Source organism: Mus caroli, unplaced genomic scaffold, assembly GCF_978045245.1.
Source record: "Mus caroli unplaced genomic scaffold, Mus_caroli_1 scaffold_2, whole genome shotgun sequence".
NCBI classification, from domain to species: Eukaryota; Metazoa; Chordata; class Mammalia; order Rodentia; family Muridae; genus Mus; species Mus caroli.
Window position 1 is genome coordinate 176,797,925 of NW_028227257.1, and position 18,960 is coordinate 176,816,884.

At 42.0% G+C, this 18,960-nt stretch overlaps 1 pseudogene; it reads right to left on the reverse strand.

Moving 5' to 3' along the window:
* Nucleotides 1-4,110: 4,110 nt before the first annotated feature.
* LOC110307961 (mitochondrial import receptor subunit TOM22 homolog pseudogene) lies at nucleotides 4,111-4,501 on the reverse strand (annotated as a pseudogene).
* Nucleotides 4,502-18,960: the final 14,459 nt, after the last annotated feature.

Here is an 18,960-nt window from a genome sequence, read left to right on the forward strand (position 1 = left end):
AGAGGGTGGGGAAATAGATCCTGTCCTGATCAAGAGTAGGGTACTGTTCAAGGTCAAAACTGTCATCCTAATCTGAGTAGAGGTAAGCTTGTCCTCTAAATGCACACACAGAGGGTTCATAACATCTGAATGTTCTCACCATCAGGACCATTCTGTCCTCACCCCAGCCTTGCATGGGAAGAAGTAAGAAAGTAATACTTCCACCTCACGCATGAGGAGGCTGGGTCCAGGAGGAAGTGACATGCAAGGACCAAGGAGTTAGATCTATCACACTGTCCTCCACAGAGGCCAGTGTCATGTCCCCAATAGTACCCAACAAGATTCAAAGGTGGCAGTAGAAACCCTAGAAGCCAAGGGAAAACTTGAGAGAAAAGCAAGTTTCTCCAAGGCCTCCTGTAGATACAATACAGCCCACGGGCAGCTTAAAGCACTGAGAGAAGACTGGAGTGTCTCTCCAAGGTTCTCATTTCCTTTTGCAGTGGGCTTTCTAGCTCAACTCCCTGGCCACCCACAAGCCCAGCATTAGCAGATTAAAAACTTGTTCTTTATTCATCTCTCCCCTCTTCTCAGGTTGTTCCATTCATGACATTTTCTGACAGAGTGTCATAAAATAGACATAGAGTCCCAACTATTCATATCTAGACTATCATTCATGACTTCCTATACAGCAGGTGCTGCTCCAAGTACTAAAGATACAGCAATGAGCAATGTGTGCGTGCACTCAGACACACACATGCACACAGAAACACAAATGCACACAAAGAGACACACTCATGTTCATGCACATGTGCACACTCATGTTGTCATGCACAAATACACTCACTTGTCATGTACAAGTACACACACACACACACACACACACTTCTCTTGAGTTTCCAGTCTGCCTTACCCGCTTTCATTTCAGACCTTTTATTCCTTCAGTATTTGTCAGAACATTTGGCACCAGTAGAAAAGCTAGATTTTCAAGTTCTCCATCCAGTACAAAGACTTCAGTCTGGGAAAGCATTAAGCAAGCTTCCCAGTCTCCAGAGACATGGCTGTCTGAAGCAGCTTTCGAGCACTGGTGATCCCATACAGAAGCCCAAATCAGTATGCACTGGAGATTTCTGTTTAAATACTGTCTGGGATCACTGAGTGGCCAGACATTATCTAGTCCTGTCTCATCACCAGCCAAAATCTCCATATTTCTCATGGTGCCTCCCCCCACCTCAGCCACTGAAAGAGGGTCTTGGAGGCCAAGGGACTGCATAGTCCTGGTCCCTGAGGTGCCACCAGCAAACTCCATGATCCTGGATGGTTCATTTAAAGTGCATCAGTAAAATGTCTTGGGGTCCCAGTGTTCCTCGTGGGTGTTTGCCTTTGCCTAGAGAGAAAATAAAGGGGGGGGTGTTCCCAAGTCAGGTGTAAGTTGTTCAAATCCTGAGTAATATGGGAAATTTCCAGTTGAACCTGCAAATTTCAGGGTTTGGATCCCAGCCCAGAGCAGGAGGGTAGGTTGTCTGGGTCGCTGTGAAGTGCACATTTCCTGCTATTTCTTTCCAAGTCTGTGTTAAAGTAACAAGCTCAAATGTGAACATTAACAATGATGACTCAGGCCCAGGGAATGTTGGTAGCATGACTCTGGTTTTAAATAACAGCAAAAACAGGGCTTTTCTTGTCCGTTTGTTGACAAAAGTCAACAAGAAATCATTAATCTAGTTCACTGGTCTCTAAACAGTATTTTTTTTAACGTGTATGAGTGTTTTGCCTAGACATGTGCATGTATCACTGTATGCCTGTGTATACACAGAGGTCAGAAGAGGGCACTGGAGTCCATAGAACTGGTGCCTCTGAAGGTTGTAAGCCACAGTGTAGGTGCTAGGACCCAGCCCAGAGCCTCAGAAAGAGCAATACGTGTCTAAACAAGTTTGATAGATAATGCATCCTGATGGTAAAAATATTTTGAGCATGCTCTAAATAAATGGCTATTCATATAAATATTCATATAAATATTATAAAGGTGCACTACTCTGCTGATTAGCATATAAAACACACACAAAGTAAATTAAAATGACAAGATTGAGGGGAGAAAAATCATCCAGAGACAAAACTTTATTAAGTTTTTATTTTTGTACCAATTGGAGGGTTCTATTTTTTATCCTTTTAATTTCAGTTGAAACGTTCATTATAAGTCTAAGTCTAATTATCTAAATTCTTTGTTTTAACTGAAAGGGCTATGGTGTAAAAATATGCAGACCTCAATGGAATGTGTTGTTGAGAGTGCTTGGAAGTGGGGATTCAACCCAACCCTATCTGAACATTTAAAAGACTGCAATTAGAACCACCACCACTGGTGTTTCCTTCTCTCCTGTGGTGGTTTGAATGAAAGTGACCCCCTATTCAAGCTCATAGTCTGGAATACTTTATCCTCATTCAGTAGAACTGTTTGGGAAGGATTTGGAGGTGTGTCATCTGAGTAGGCTTGAGATTTTAAGACTTCTGCCACTCCCACGGGTTCTCTGGTTTGAGATGCAATGTCTCAGCCTTCACACTTCTATCATGGACTCTAACCCTCAGGAACTATAAGCCTAATTACATGCTTTCTTTTATAAGGCACCTTGGCCATGTGGCTTATCACAGCAATGGAAAAGTAATTCAGATACCTACCACCATCCTTTCCTGTGTCTCCTACTGAGGATGTCTCTAAGTTGTTACATAAATGTGCTGGCTAGTCTCACAAGCTAGAGTTATCTAAAAGGGGGAAACTGAGAAAATGTCTCAAGATCCAACCATAAGTCATTTTCTTAGTTATTAATGGGGGAGGGCCCGGCCCATTGTGGGTGGGTGGTCTGTGTTCTCTAAGAAAGCAGCCTGATCAAGCCAGTAAGTAGCATCCCTCTATGGACTCTGCATCAGCGCCTGCCTCCAGGATCCTGCCCTGTTTGAATTCTTGTCCAATGTCCTTTAATGATGAACAGTGATGTGGAAGAGTAAGGCAAATTAACCCTTTCCTCCACAACTTGCTTTTTGGTTATGGCGTTTCTTCACAACACTAGAAACCCTAAGTTAATAAACATCTATAATGCAACCAACATACAAACAGTCCCTCAGAAAGAACCTATTCATTAAATAGGTAAATATTGAGCCTAATGTCTCTATTTTAAACTTTAAATAAAACTTAAATTTCTTAAAGTTCTCAATGGAATAGAAACCATCACATACAGACCAAGGGTTTTCTCTTGGCTAAATTACTCCAAAGAGCTTGGAATTTCCTTTTTTTCCCCCCTCTGTTGGGGTTCTTTTAATATTTAAATACAAAAAGGGAGCACTGACTTCTTTTTTAAACACATGCAGGTCTATGAGCCAAAATGTGCAGAGGAAATGTGTGCCTGATCTGTCCAGTTTCCATCTGGCTAAAGCTACTGCCAGCCTCCATTTTCTCAGGCACACCTAGGGATTCCTGGTGACTATTTTGTACTACAGCTGTAATAGATTCTGTCTTTTTTTTTTTTTTTTTTTTTTGCATGTCCTAGACAGTTCCATTTTTTCTTCCCTCGGATCAAGGCCCGTGAGTTTATTAAAAGAGTGTGCTTATAAGGGGGAAGGCCCATCCCCCACCAGCCCATTCTTGGTGCCTGGAGCCAGCCCTTAGGCGATCTACAGGGTGTGTCTTCAGAATGTCTCAAGGACCTTTCAGCAGAAAGCTGAGTCTTGGAGAAAAGCAAATAGAGCCATCAAGGTCAGAAGGCTCTACCTGTTTTGCATGTCCTAGACAGTTCTATTCTTTAAAAAAAAAAAAAAGTCCTTAATGGTCATGGGTGCTTACTTCTTTCCTGCATTGGGCATGTAAGAACTTCTTTAGGAGCAATTTATTAAAGGAGTAGAGTGGAATCATCTTCCACACGGCTGTACTCCAGCATCGTCGTGGGAACTGGAAGTGAGGGCATTCATTACGAAGGGCGCAGGTGTGTAACTAGGGCCTCTCCATGAGAAATTAAATTCCCATCAGGTTCAAATTGATCAATGTGCCAAGATTTAAAAGGAAGGAGAAGAAAAAGTTCAAACAATCAGCAGTTCAAACACAAATTAATTTCAATATTCTCCCACCAGGACAAATACCTGGTAACAATTTTAGATCTTTCCAGGAAGCAGAGGTAGAACCCCTGGTATTCTTCCTGACAGCCTGTGTTAGGCCCTAAAAGTATCTGCTGTTGCTGTTGTTGCTCCATTTGCACCTTTTCTACCTCAAAAGACAACAGAGCGAACCAGGATCACGAAGTGGTCCCAATCCACAAAGTTGCCCTGGAAAAATCTATACATCTTCTCAGCCACAAAGAACAAGGTGGCTCCAACAGCTGACCAGACCCTCTCAGGAAACATCTCCGTCAGACGGGGTCTCACCTAGCTCGCCAGCCTTGTCCTCTTCCAGCTCCTCCTCGGCCTTCTGTGTCTCGGCTTTCGGGAGTAATTCTTTGGGGGACAGAGGCTCCCCAGGGCCAGCTGCAGCAGAGGTGGTAGCCATGGCTGTAGCCCCGAGCTTTGAGTTTCTTTTCTTTTGCATATGTGCCACTTTACTTTCAATGCTCCAGAGGCAGACGCTGATGAAGGTGTTCTACATAGTGAGTTACAATCCATCCTGTGTCACATGATTATTTTGAGGCTAGAGAGATGCCTAAAGAGTTAGGAGCACAGACTGTTCTTTCAGAGCACCCATTTCAGGTGGTTTAAAACCTCCTCTAAGTGACTATATATCCCATGACATCCCAAAGAATCTAACAGTTTGTCCTAACTCAACCTTCTTTTTTTGGTACCATTTTCTTAATACAAATAGAAGTGTATTGTATTTGATCTCTGACTGACACACCGCTTGAAGTGATTATGGTAGCAGCAGCGTATGAGCGTTCCCCTAAGGAAGCCATAGTCAGTTATTGGTTGCCTCCACACTGTTGTGGGATCTTCCTCCTCTGGTTGGGCTGGGAAATGCAGAGATGATCCCGTGTTGGATTCATTATTACCAGGACGTCATGCCTCACATCCAGCAAATAGCTCTTTCAGTCTAAGCCTCCTAGGCCAAACCTAGCCACTCAGCCAATCCATTCCATCCAACACAGCCTGGAAGTTATCCACAAGGAAGTAGCACTTCAGGGGGCCAGTATAGAGGTTGGGGTAGGGCCAAGTTGTTACTATACTCCGCAAATTTTTGTGTGCCAATTAATGAAGGCCTCCTTGAACAGTGGTGGGGAAAACCCTGGGGAAGGTATTCCGGAGCAGAGACAGCCAAGCCTTCATTATTCACCAGCACCTGGATTGCCAGCTGCTAGAATGTGGGAATAGCTAGAAGCTCATCCTGAGAGGTTCAGGTAGAGCGGTCCAGACACAAACCCTGGTGACAGGTCTCCTATTCCAGCAGGGTAAGGAGGTGACTCCGAGATTCCCAGTTGAGCTTTGAATTTCTTACTGCTAGAGAAATGGTCTGAATCTCTGGGAGAATGAGGTACTTTCCATAGAACCCAGCCAGCCTTCTAATACATAAAATTGATCAAGGACACACAATGTAAAATCTTTTCAAATGCATTTGCATTTTATTAAAGCGGAATTTATAGTTTGCATTTTATTAAAGCAGAATCTATACCGAGTATGGTCGTATGGATGGTGGCAAAAGTTCTGATAACTAAAGGGCTTTATGGTAAAGCAGGCATTATAAAATTGAAAGGCATGGTGGTTTGAATATAAATGGTTCCCATAGGATCACCCATTTGAGTGCTTGGTCATCAGGGAGTAGCACTATTTGAAAGGATTCTAAGCACTAGGAGTTCTAGCCTTGTTGAAGGAAGTGTATCCCTGGGGGTGGGCTTTGAGGTTTCAAAAGTCCATACCAGGCCTAGGCTCGCTGTCTCTGCTTGAGGATCAAGATGTAGCTCTCAGCTGCTTCTCCAGCAAGAAACCTGCCTGTCACTATGCTTTCTGCAATGATGATAATAAACTATGCCTCTGAAACCGTAAGCAAGCCCCAGTTAGATGCTTTCATCTCTTCACAACCATAGAACATTGACTAAAGTGGAACTCATTTACTAATGCCAATTTGTGTGCTGAGTGATGCTTGTGACCTCTAGGGAAAAGAGTAAATGCAGAGAGATGTGGATAAGCCACTTAGTGCATGGAGAACCAACAGCATCTCAGGGTGACAGGCACAAGGACCTCCCTTCCTGAATCATTTACCAAAGTCAACAGGTTCATTGTTCCAATGAGCTCCTTCTTTCAATGTAGATTGATTCTGCCTTGGGAGTCAAAGATACGGTATTCTTGTGTGCATCCCCCAGCCTTGAGCAGGCTGGCTCAGACCTGGCTTGCTACAGTTGCTAGCCCACCTAGGATGGAGTCTTCTGACCTAGGTAAAGTCTTTTGTTTGCCACATCTGTGGTTTCCTCCAAGATACCACTACCTGCTGAGAGGCTGAACCTGTTCTACTGACACTATCCTGACAAAGCAAAGAGATCCTGGCATGGTGGGGGATGGGTCCTCCCCTTTATAAGCTCAGACTCATAAGTAAACATTGGCCTTGATCAGAACTTTGTCTTGGCTTATTACTTCTCTCACAGCCTTTCCCATCCAAAACCCCATCTATCCTTTCAGGAACCCAGTAACCTGTGGCCACTGGTGGCTACCAGTGGCGCCCAACAAGTGACCTGAAAGGAAAGAAGGACTCGGGGTACACTGTCTTGGGCTCCACAGAAAACAGAAGAAGATGCATCCCTGCATGGTAAGCAACATACAGCATTAATGTTAGTGCTGCAAATGTCATCTTTTGAAGACTGTTGATCACAAGGGTGCAAAAAATATAAAGGCTAGACTAAGTCAGCATTGGCCCAGCGCTGATATCAGCTAGGAGTTGACAGTGGAGAATGGGGGTGGAAAATTCTAAACAGGCATTTGTTGGCAGTCAAGAACTGCATCAGGCGGGAGGAGTAGGGCTTAAAATAATAAAATAAAATAAGTAAAATACAAAAAGGGGGTGGTGGTGGTGCTAGATATACAAATGACATGAGAAAGAGAGACCATGAGAGAAGGAAAATGGATTTCGGAGCTCTCCCAGGGACAGAGGGAAATCAGGAGACATCCTGCTTTCTCTCTGGTCCCTACAGGAAACATCCTTAGTTCTGGTTACATCAAGTTCTCTACCCTCTCTGTATTGTCTGTTTGGTGTACCAATCTTTCCACGTGTCAATTTGTGTCTGTTTTTGTTTTGTTGTCTGAATGACTGTTGTTCTATGTTTCATGTTGAAAAGAAAAAAATGGTTAAAACTTTATCTGCTGGCTATCCATCTCTTGATTCAGTCTCAGTTTGCACAGCAGGAGCTGATTTAAGTTGCCCCACACCCTTAGCCAGGAGTCAAGCACAGCAGTATAGGTCCTAGTGAAAAGCTGCTTTTAAAAAGGAGTCCGCATCTTCTTAGTTCTAAGGCAAATAAGCTAATAGTTGTTTTTTCCTAGAAAATACACTGCAATTGTGATTATTGGGTTCAGCAAATGACAAAGTGCTTTTATCTTGAAATTATAAGCTAAAAAAAGTAAAAATTCTTTGATAGGTCTAAATCTATAAGATTCATGTAGCCACTTTATTTGGTTTCTGACTGGTCTTAATGGTATAAATTTGTTCTGAATGTCTTGGTCGTAGAGTATTGGCTTATAAGTTATTGGGTGTGATTAAAAAGGTGTAACATTGGTAACAAGAATGTTAGCTTAAAACTGGTAACTCAGGGTTGGAGTCATTTTAAACAAAAGCACGTGGAATGAATCAGCCCAGGAAACTAGGCCTCTAAAGATACTTCTAAGTTGGGATAATATTTTATGTAATTCTTATCCTAGAAACTAGACTTTTAAGGGATAAGATTTAAAACAAGGTCTCTTTAATGAAGCATTAAAAGTTGTACTGTCATGCATTCATATGTACAAATTGGCAGCCAAACTTCATAACGTGAAGGTTATGTTTCTGGTATTAATTTTAAAGAAAATAGATTGCTTAAAATTGGGTTTTGATTTCCAAAAGTTATGGATATAGTCTACTATTGCAAAAGAAACTTAAAAATTATGGTTAAAATTGCCAGTGTTCCATTGACTGCAGTTTGCAGTTTGGTCACAAGCTTAAGATTTTTAACTCACCCAAATATTGTTAATTAGGAGGATTACAAGAGTAATCATCTTATGAGAGTGCTAATGAAGCTCACTGCAGCCCTCTGGCCATACAAAGCAAAGACAGGCTTATCTGGATTTATTATTCTTTGCAGAAATTGGACCCTCATACAATCAGTTGGGCTATGGTTGCTGCCTTGTAGGGGGCTACAGTACAAGCAATGCTTTCACAGCACTAAGGTTATAAGGAATGTTTTAAGTATAAATCATCTTAAGAAAGACTGTCCAAAACTTAGAGGCACAGACAGACAGTTGAATTGTTCCCTGGACTCTGTCCTCACTAAAGGAGGGATGATAATCTTTGGGCCAGGACTCAGGCAGTATGCTCAGATTAAGACATATTTACATCTGAGTTAATGCAAGCTCAGAGGAGCCTCTGTGAGGCTTGTGTGGTGTTTCTTTTGTTTTTCAAACCCTGCCTAGGGAAGTTTTTGGGATCTCACCTCTCCTTGCCTCCAGGGAATGATTTTTAAGCCAAAACAACATTATTAAAGATCTATTCAGGTATTGTTCAAAATTATGAAAGGTTAATGAGACCCTGATATAGCTGTCTCGTGTGAGGCTTTGCCAGTGGCTGGCAAATACAGAAGTGGATGCTCACAGTCAGCTATTGGATGGAACACAGGGCTCCCAACGGAAGAGCTAGACAAAGTACCCAAGAGCTGAAGGGGTCTGCAACCCTATAAGTGGAACAACAATATGAACTAATCAGTACTCCCAGAGCTCGTGTCTCTAGCTGCATATGTAGCAGAAGATGGCCTAGTCAGCCATCATTGGGAAGAGAGGTCCCTTGGTCTAGCAAACTTTATTTGCCCCAGTACAAGGGAACGCCAGGGCCAAGAAGTGGGAGTGAGTGGGTAGGGGAGCAGGGCAGGGGTAGGGGATAGGGGATTTTGGGATAGCATTTGAAATGTAAATGAAGAAAATATCTAATAAAAAAAAGAAAGAAAGAAAGGTCGATGAGGCTGCGGAACTTCTAAAGGCATTACAATCTGGCCTGCCTACTCCAAATAGAATTATTTTAGATTGGGGAGGTTGTTTTTTCCTTTGCATCCTGATAATTGTAAAGGATTTGCTTCTAGTGAGCTTGAGATCATTGGAAAGTTTTGCCTCAGGAATGGCTAATAGCCTTATATTATGAAGAAAAAAAAAATGGCTCAGTTTCAATAAAAGAAGTTAGGACTTTGAGTCTTTCAGTGTATATTGTTTTTTATATGGGAAGTATTTTATTAGCTGATGCCTCTGAAGGGAGGTTTACTACAAATCTTTGCTCTTATACAATGAGCTTTAAAGTTTGGGAGAGTAGCTGTTGCTACAGAAAAGATTCAGAGGCAATATCTTTTTAATATTTAGGGTCTCAGTTATATTCTAGAAAAATTATGGCACAGAAAATTTAAGAAAGAAAAGATGATTTGCTTACTTCAAATTATTTTTAAAAGATTCCAGGAGATGTTAGTTGGCTAGAACCTCACTTTAAACTCACCATAGGAGGACTATGTTGTTGGACATTATCAAAGGAGATGCCAATTAACTGGTGAAAAACATAAGGCTTTGCAGAAAGTAGAGGAAGCTTCTATAATCAATTGTTATCAATTGTAATCAATGGTAATCAAACATTAGCTGTATATTCTAGTTATGGTTACTCAATGTGCCCACAGCAATTCTTTGGCAAAAGAGAGCATTAATGTGGATTCATCTTTCTTCATCTCCAAGTAAAGGGTTTTGTTTTTGTTTTTGTTTTGTTTTTATCGAGACAGGGTTTCTCTGTGTAGCCCTGCCTGTCCTGGAACTCACTTTGTAGACCAGGCTGGCCTCGAACTCAGAAATCTGCCTGCTTCTGCCTCCCGAGTGCTGGGATTAAAGGCGTGTGCCACCACGCCCAGCTCAAGTAAAGTTTTAACATCCTATTATGAAGCTGTTGTGGTGTTAATAAAGAATTGTAAGATAAAATCATGAAGGTATTTTAGAAAAAAAAAGTCTTAAAAACCTTAAAAACAGATGTCTGTTCCTTGTTTCGAGCAGCAATTAAATTGGTTATTGCAGAATATTAATATTTGGCCTATTGCATAGCGAACGTTTTAGGTAAAATTGATAATCATTATCCAAAAGATAAGTTGTTAAAAATTCCTTCTGTGCATGCTTTTGTATTTCCTGTAAATGTATGCATGCATGAATCCCAGAAAGAATACATCTACTGTATTTATAAACATCCCTTCTATGGGAGAGAAGTATATGTGATTGGATCATATGTTTATTCTTTTGAGTTTCTTCCTGCTTCAGCACAGATAATTAAATTGGATGTCATAGCCAGTGTTTTGAAATGTTGAAAAATCAAGCTTTAATTTGTATACTAATAGACTATATATACATATATACATATATGTATATGTATATATATGTATATATATATATATATATATATACACACACACACACACACACACATATATATAGGCTTACAATTGCTTGAAACTGTCCTTCTTTTAGATTCTAATTCTCAAAATTGCAATTGTTTGTGCGTATATAACTCAAGTTAAGAAAAAATACTGTTCCTTTAAAGGACTGTCTTTGGATATTTAAGAACTCATTCTAGATTGCCTGGGCAAGACCTCTTAAGGCAATGCCACCCTAGATTTATATCCCAGGCAGATTATAGGTCATACACAAGGACAATTGGCCATATAATCTCATTCTTTACATCATCAAAATAGTAATGGCTTGAGATAATAATTTGGTATTTTTAGAGAATGTGCACGTCAGATTGTAAAGACTTGTTCTCAGTGTCCTCAGTTTCTACCTGCTCCACATAATGGTGTTAATTCTCCGGGACTTATACTTAATCAATTATTGCAAATCGATACTCTTTTCTGATTTTAGAAAAATAAAATATGCGCATGTGACTATTGATACCTTTTCAGGCTTTCTAGTTGCAACTGCTCTGACAAGAGAAGCAACTAAAAGTATAATTAGTCATTGCCTATGTTAATTTTTTTTATGCTTGGTGTTCCAAATCAGATTAAAACAGATAATGGAACTGGCTATTACAGTCAAGCATTTGAGATGTTTTGTTAACAATTTAATGTTACCCATGCTACTGGGATTTTTTTTATAATTCTCAAGGACAAGGTATTGTGGAACTTTAAAAACAATATCTTCTTAAAAAACAAAAAAGGGGAGAATTATATTCCCATACACATACACTTTTTATTTTAAAAATGTTTTAATTTGGATGCCAAAGAACTCCTTTGTGAGTGCCTTATAGTGTCCTATAACTAGGCATACTCACGCCTAGGTGAGATGAAAGGATCCATTATTGGAATATGGCATGATCCTGACCAGATATTTAATATGGGGAAGAGGGCACGTTTGTGTTTTTTCCACAGAATACTGCAGGAACTTGCTAGCTGCCAGAATGATTCGTGTGACATGCTGACCTGTGAGCTTGCTGAGCACCCTGACAATGGTGACAGGAAAACTGTATTGGGTATATGTTCTTGGCCCACCTTTGCTTGCCTATGTCCCAGATTAGACAAGTTAAGCTGTCTTGCTTCAAGCTTTTTAACCTTGTGGGACAGAGAACATAGTGACTGTGGAAACTGATTAGAAAAATAAATCAAAAGGAGGAGTTATAATGACTCTTGTATTTCCTTTAGTGTGACCAGTTATGCTGACTCAATTATGAAGAAATAAATCCAATATTGGTCTAGAAATAAATCCAATATTGGAGATTCCTATTATGAAGATAGCTAAAAATCTTTATTAGCCAGCAGAGTTAACTTGGAGCATAGCCTCCATAATTTACATGAGAAGTAACAGTTTTTCTGTTTATTCTTAAAGCCACCTCCCCCACTCCTGGAGGCCAGACTTGAGCCTGATCATTGCTAATTTGCAACTGAATTGAGTGCCTGGGACATCCCCACAAAAAACCTTAATCCTGTAGCTTTCAACTTTGAGTTTCTGTGTTCAAGTAGGTGGTTACCTTCATACAGCCTTGCCCTCAGCAAAGCACAGATGGCAGTAATTCATTGCTATGAAGAAATACATTGAGTACATATTGTGGCTTTGGTCTGAATGGGAAAGGTGTACAATGAGGACTGGCAGCCAAAGACAGGCCACTGGTTCTATGGCTTTTATTTCAACCTAAGACAGAGGCATGTGCCAAAGGCTGTGTTTTTTCTTAATAAACACTAAAATGCCATGTTTGTGCAAATAAACACAACAAGCTGCACATGTTCTCCAAGACAGGCCAGAAAAAGTCCAATTAGATTCAGTCCTAAGACAGGTGCAGTTGCCAGCCACCATAATTCCCAGGCAGGGCCATGGAGCATAAGTAAATTTTATGCCCCAGTCCAGCTATTTTTAATAAATAAAAAGGGAGGAACTGTGCCCTTCCCCTAGCCTTGAGCAGGCTGGCTCAGACCTGGCTTGCTATAGTTGCTAGCCCACCTAGGGTGGAGTCTTCTGACCTAGCTAAAGTCTTTTGTCTGCCGCATCTGTGGTTTCCTCCAAGACCCCATTACCTGCTAAGAGACTGAACCTGTTCTCCTGACACTATCCTGACAAAGCAAAGAGATCCTGGCATGGTGGGGGATGGGTACCCCCCCCCCTTATAAGTTCAGACTCATAAGTAAACATTGGCCTTGATCAGAACTTTGTCTTGGCTTATTATTTCTCTCACAGCCTTCCCCATCCAAAACCCCATCTATCCTTTCAGGAATCTAGTAACCCGTGGTCGCTGGTGGCTACATATTCTAACACCATAGACCCAGGGTGGCATGTATGCGTCTTCCACAGGAACAAGAGTCTTCATCAGCCCATGGCCATTTGCTGACACAGCCATCAGGTGTAGAATCTAGATAAAGGCAGGTGGCAGTGAGCTACAAAAAGCACAGGAACTATGAGTTGTAGTCAATTATCTGGAGCTCAGCCATTGAACCAACGACACTTCAATGTTTGTTCCAGCCAAATAAGAGCATTTATCAATTCTTTCTTCTATGGAAGGGAGTTAGAGAATCAGGGATCATGGGCACCACAGTGCCCCCTGCAGGGAGGAGGAAACTCAAGAAATGACCAGGCTCTCTACTGAAAGACCACCTGCCAATCTGACTCAAGAGATGGTTACAAGCAGGTGTTGTGGGGTGAAGCATGTCCACTTCTGTGAGCTGTTGGTACACACCATACTAGTGTAGTGAAGAGAAATTTTTTCTGTGACCTGTTCTTTTGCAGATCAAGAGTACTGGGAAGAATTTGTCCCAACTTCATCCTGCACAGACAAGGTTAAGATCCAAGAGCCACAGGGAACAGCCAGTGCTTTCTCTCTGGTCGACTCCTTCCACTCAATTTGGCTGAGGGAGTCATCCTTCTGTGATTTCATGTCGATCTTTGGCCCCCACCACAAATGTGAAGAAGCTGAAAGAAATTTACACATTCTGATGTTTCAAACGTGTGTGTGGGGGGAGGGGGGGAGATCAGCCTGCTCTCTACAGGGGTCTCTCTTTACAGAAATCCCCTGCATCAGTGGTTCTCAATGGTCCTAATTCTGTGATCCTTTAATACCGGTCCACATGTTATGGTGACCTCCAACCATAAGATTATTTTATTGCTACTTCCTAACTAAGTTTGCTACTGTTGCAAATCATAATGTAAACATGTGGAGATGGAGGTTTGCCAAAGAGTTGTAACCCACAGGCTGGGAACCACTGCCCTACAGAGTAGCAGAAAAAGCTCTGGGTCAGAGAAGCTGCAGAAGTTAAGTCTGGTTAAAGCTGGGGGGGGGGGGCAACACTTGCTTATAAATATGTACAGCCCTATTTATTCCCAAGGGGGATGAAATGCTTTTGAAACTGTTTCTAAGGTAGCTGTAGATTCATGCCTGGTATCCTTAAGAACATCTTCCCAAGGACCCCACTGGCACTGACTTGCTGGGAATTGTTTTAGGAAGTGACTAGAGGGGAATGTCTCCATTTAATATAAGCAACAACTTCCCCTTGCTTCCTCTTAACCAAGATCCTTGGTTATCTTAGCCTGACCTGCAGGGAGTAGCTAGAAAGGACATGGAAGCTAAGACTTCTTGGCTCCCAGCATTGCATCCTTGTGTTAGTGTTGTGTTTTATAAAAAGGAAAGAATCAGGATATGTTTGGTAGAGGCATGGTATGGTGAGGTGGAAGGGGGTGCCTTTGTAGGACCATGCTGAGACATCCCCCCCACCCCAAGGTACCAGCAATATAGTATATATAGTATAGAGTAGAGTTTATTTAGGGCATAGAAGGAGAGTTGAAGAGGGAGTCAAGATAGAGTTAAAGAGAGAGAGGAGAGAAGAGAGAGTAGAGGCCAGCCAAGAACAGTTGGAAGGGAGGGGAATGGGGAAGAGAGGGGACAGAGAATAAGAGAGTAAGAGGGTAAGAGTAAGAGAGTGAGGAGGGGGCAAACAGCCCCTTTTATAGTGACTCACGCATACCAGGTAACAGTGGGGCAAAGCCTAGAAGGAATGCTAACAGTCTGGACCAAGTCAACTCTTTTGGAAGTGCTGCAGACCCTCTGGGTCCCTTTGTCTGTGTGGAATGGGTCTCTGGTCACAGGTGGGCAAAGAGTCAGCGAATGACAGACCAACATGTGAGATTGTGTAGAATCTGAATGTAATTTGTCAAATTGAACATCAGACTTTTTATACAGAAGAAAATAGGGAAGTTAGGTGACACATCAGCAAGGTACAAATGAGGTTACCTGATGCTTAATGACTCTTACACAAAACAGAGGAATGTAAACACAAAGACTGGCAGGAACTGGGCCATAAAACAACTGAGAAAAAGTCAGTCCTATCTAAGGTCAGCTAAAGTCTTAGAAGCCAGGTGTGATATCTTTACCTCCAAGGGCAAAGGCTTTCACACCCAAGTCTTGGCTCTAATTAGGGAGTTCCTCTCTAGCTAACCATCTCATGAATAATGCAATACTCTAAAACCACAGCCCAATCTACTTCCTAAACCATTTTAAATGCCTGTATATGGGAGCAGCTTAACTTTTACTCTAAGTGATAGTGTAATCCTAGAGGCAATTCTGAATGTCACTGAACAGGCAATATTCTTACTGAATTCCAAGCCCATGGTCAGCTCAAGGACTTTCTAGGACTTTGGAACATTGGCGAAGGCTTAGCTATGTCAGAATTCAATCTTAAAAGGCACTTATAATAAGATAATACTAAAAGAGAACACGTGGATCCATACACCAGACTCACTCGGGAATAGGGTATGAGTATACGGGTTAATGAGAACGCCAAAGCTCCAGGAGGTGAGTTTCTGTGAAACTCTTTGCCTCGTGAGCGCTTCCAGGCCTCTCAGCCTGCCAAGCAGACTTCACTGGGGTGTGCATGGCAGTTGACCTCCACATCCCCTACAAATATCTACCCACATAGGTCCTGCATGGTAGTCCGTGACTTGGAAATATACTCAGCAGCTACCCTGAAGTAATTACCTGCCTGTCACAACCTGTGTCCCTAGGAGAAGAACACTGATATCTCCGCCTGCACATTTACATGGGTTTATGTTCTCAAAACATGTGGCTGTAAGATATGGTATCACTTTTGTTCATTTCTGCTTTCCTGGTGGTAAGCAATTTTAAATATTATGTTATATTAAAATAATAGAGGAATTTCCACAGGGAAATTTGGCCTTGTAGTTGACATCTTCAGATAACTCCTCCCTGGGACGTGGAATCAGTTTAGCTACAAAGGCGTTGACTCCTCTCTTGGGCACACAAAGGTAGCTAAAAGCATCATAGAACCCCGGCATATCTGCCTTCATGCAGATGTCTCCTTTGCAATGGCTTAGATCTAGGGTGCGTTCTCGTGGTATGCCATTAGACTCTGGATGTCAACCACCCATATTGATATAGAGATTAATGATACCTACTTTGCTTCAAGGTTGAAGGTAGAAAGTAACTGAGGCATTTCATACCAACTTTAACAGACCCGAGAAAGCTTCCCAAGTCTCCAGTCATTGTCCTAACCCACCCTGGATTCCAGGAACAGTAGAACCTCACAAGTCATCTCACTGCTGTGATTGCTCTTCAGCTACTGATGCATAGACAATGAATAGAATCTGGTGGGATTTCATTCCCAGGGGTGCTACGTGGGTTCCAGTCACTTCCCAGAAGCTCTTAAATGTTAGATTGGGATATTCTCCTCTGAGTGAATACACTACTATATGTAAAGGCCCTGAATGAGGGCCCAGGGAGATGGCTCAGCAGGGAAAGGTGCTCACTGGAAGCTTGATGACCCGAGTTTGGTCTTTAGAGCCCATATGAGACAGGAGAATGGATGAAAGTTCTCTTACCTTTTACCCTTGTGCTGAGACATGTACTGCCCCTGATAAATAAACTAACTACAATCAAAAACAAAAAACAAAAACAAAAACAAAAAAACCCCTCATGTTTTAAAGCCTGGAATGAACAACCAGAGAAAGAGCAGAATTTGGATGGACAAGGCATGCAGCCAAGCTGACACAAACAGATACCCCTAGAGGTAAGTGATCATAAATTAATGCATTCTGTGGGAATCATCTGAAACCTGTGGTGGGCAGAGGGGCTGACCAGCTGGGGGTCACCACTGCCCTTCCCCCTCACTGACTCATTAATTCATGATTCACCATTCTTCCTGCCACACACACCCCAGTGAAGTCTGCTTGGCAGGCCGAGAGGCCTGGAAGCGTTCACGAGGCAAAGAGTTTCACAGAAACTCACCTCCTAGAGCTTTGGCGTTCTCATTAACCCGTATACTCATACCCTATTCCCGAGTGAGTCTGGTGTATGGATCCACGTGTTCTCTTTTAGTATTATCTTATTATAAGTGCCTTTTAAGATTGAATTCTGACATAGCTAAGCCTTCGCCAATGTTCCAAAGTCCTAGAAAGTCCTTGAGCTGACCATGGGCTTGGAATTCAGTAAGAATATTGCCTGTTCAGTGACATTCAGAATTGCCTCTGGTATTACACTATCAATTAGAGTAAAAGTCAAGTCGCTCCCATATACAGGAATTTACAATGGTTTAGGAAGCAGATCGGGCTGAGGTTTTAGAGTATTGCATTATTCATGAGATGGTTAGCTAGAGAGGAACTCCCTAATCAGAGCCATGACTTGGATGTGAAAGCCCTTGCCCTAGCTTGCCCTCACACCTGGCTTCTAAGACTTTAGCTGACCTTAGATAGGACTGACTTTTTCTCAGTTGTTTTATGGCCCAGCTCCTGCCAGTCTTTGTGTTTACATTCCTCTGTTTTGTGTAAGAGTCATTAAACATCAGGTAACCTCATTTGTACCTTGCTGATGTGTCACCTAACTTCCCTATTTTCTTCTGTATAAAAAGTCTAATGCTCAATTTGACAAATTACATTCAGATTCTACACAACCTCTCCTGTGTTCATCTGTCTGTCATTCAATTCCTGCCAACTCCTTGCCCATCTGCACCCAGAGACCCGTTCCATGCAGACAAAGGGACCCAGAGGGTCTGCGGCAGTCAACCTTGTGAAGGAAAAAGTAGGATGGGGAGCAAGGGGCCACAGGCTCCTGGGACTCCTTGAAGAGTCCTGATACACAGTACTAGATCTAAGATGGCTCCTGGAACACAAGCAAAACAGCAAAACTGAACGGAAGCCAGGGGAGTGGCTGTTTCCTGTCTTCAGCTTCCCGTCTTCATAGAAGTCCTAGCAGGTAACGATATCTTCCCCTCCCCCTCCCCCTGCTGAATAACCTCACCAGGCAGGGCTTTCATTGAGGCGTGGTGGAGCATGAGATTGGCTCAAAACTCTATAAGCTTATGTGATGCACAACAAACTCAGTTCTGCACTCGGATGCTGATCTTTGGAGTCTAATTCCCAGGATTCAACATGTGACTCTACCACCTCTCACCTGCATTCCTCTGTCCTGTTCCCACAGGAATTGATGAGAGATAGTCAAGTGGAAAGGCAGACAAGGCTTCTGGTCTTCCTCAGCTTCACCTCCTGCAAAGTATTCACTAAGTACTGTAAATGTCAATGGCTACCTGGAGTCCTTAATTTTAGCAACAATTTGATGATTTTTATTTTATATAAATGGAGAATGTCAAACACTTTCACATTTCTTACAACCGGGTGTCTTTCACAGCTAACATCCCATCTTTATTCTTTAGGAATCTTTATGTTTACCTGCTGGCATTTTGCTTTGTTTTATTTGGTTTTGCCTGGAAACTTTTGAGGACATTTATCCTTGAAAAAAAATTATCTTCTTCAATATGCCAGTGCTGTGAGTCATATGGGTATTCCAAATTTGTTGTCAGTGGTGAGTTGATAAATTTATTTGTTAGGAGAAAAAAAATCATCTTTAGTGTGTGTGCTTCTCAATTTCTGTGCTGTAAATGTTCCACATCTGGCTGATGTCAGGCATTTAAGATATCACTGCTGCAGAGCTGAGAATAGAGGCACACAGGCGGCTCTTGGGATTTGGTATGAGCCCATTTTGACAGAGTGCAACACGCACTGATTTAACACATTAGAAAAGAACACATATGAGAATACATAATAGAACACCACATAGCACCACCAAGGTCAATAAATAGAACATTAACTGCAGTGAGCCCACCACACACCCTTTGCCATTTTGGAACCCTCTCCCCATTAGAATCAGCCACTGGCCTCATATTTCAGGTAAACTTACCATAAATGCGTTTTACCTTTGCAACACACAAGAATGCACCAGAAATGTTCTGGTTTAAATTGGCCCATTTAGAAATCCAGACTGATGAAATCATGCTTGGAGAGGTCTTTTGC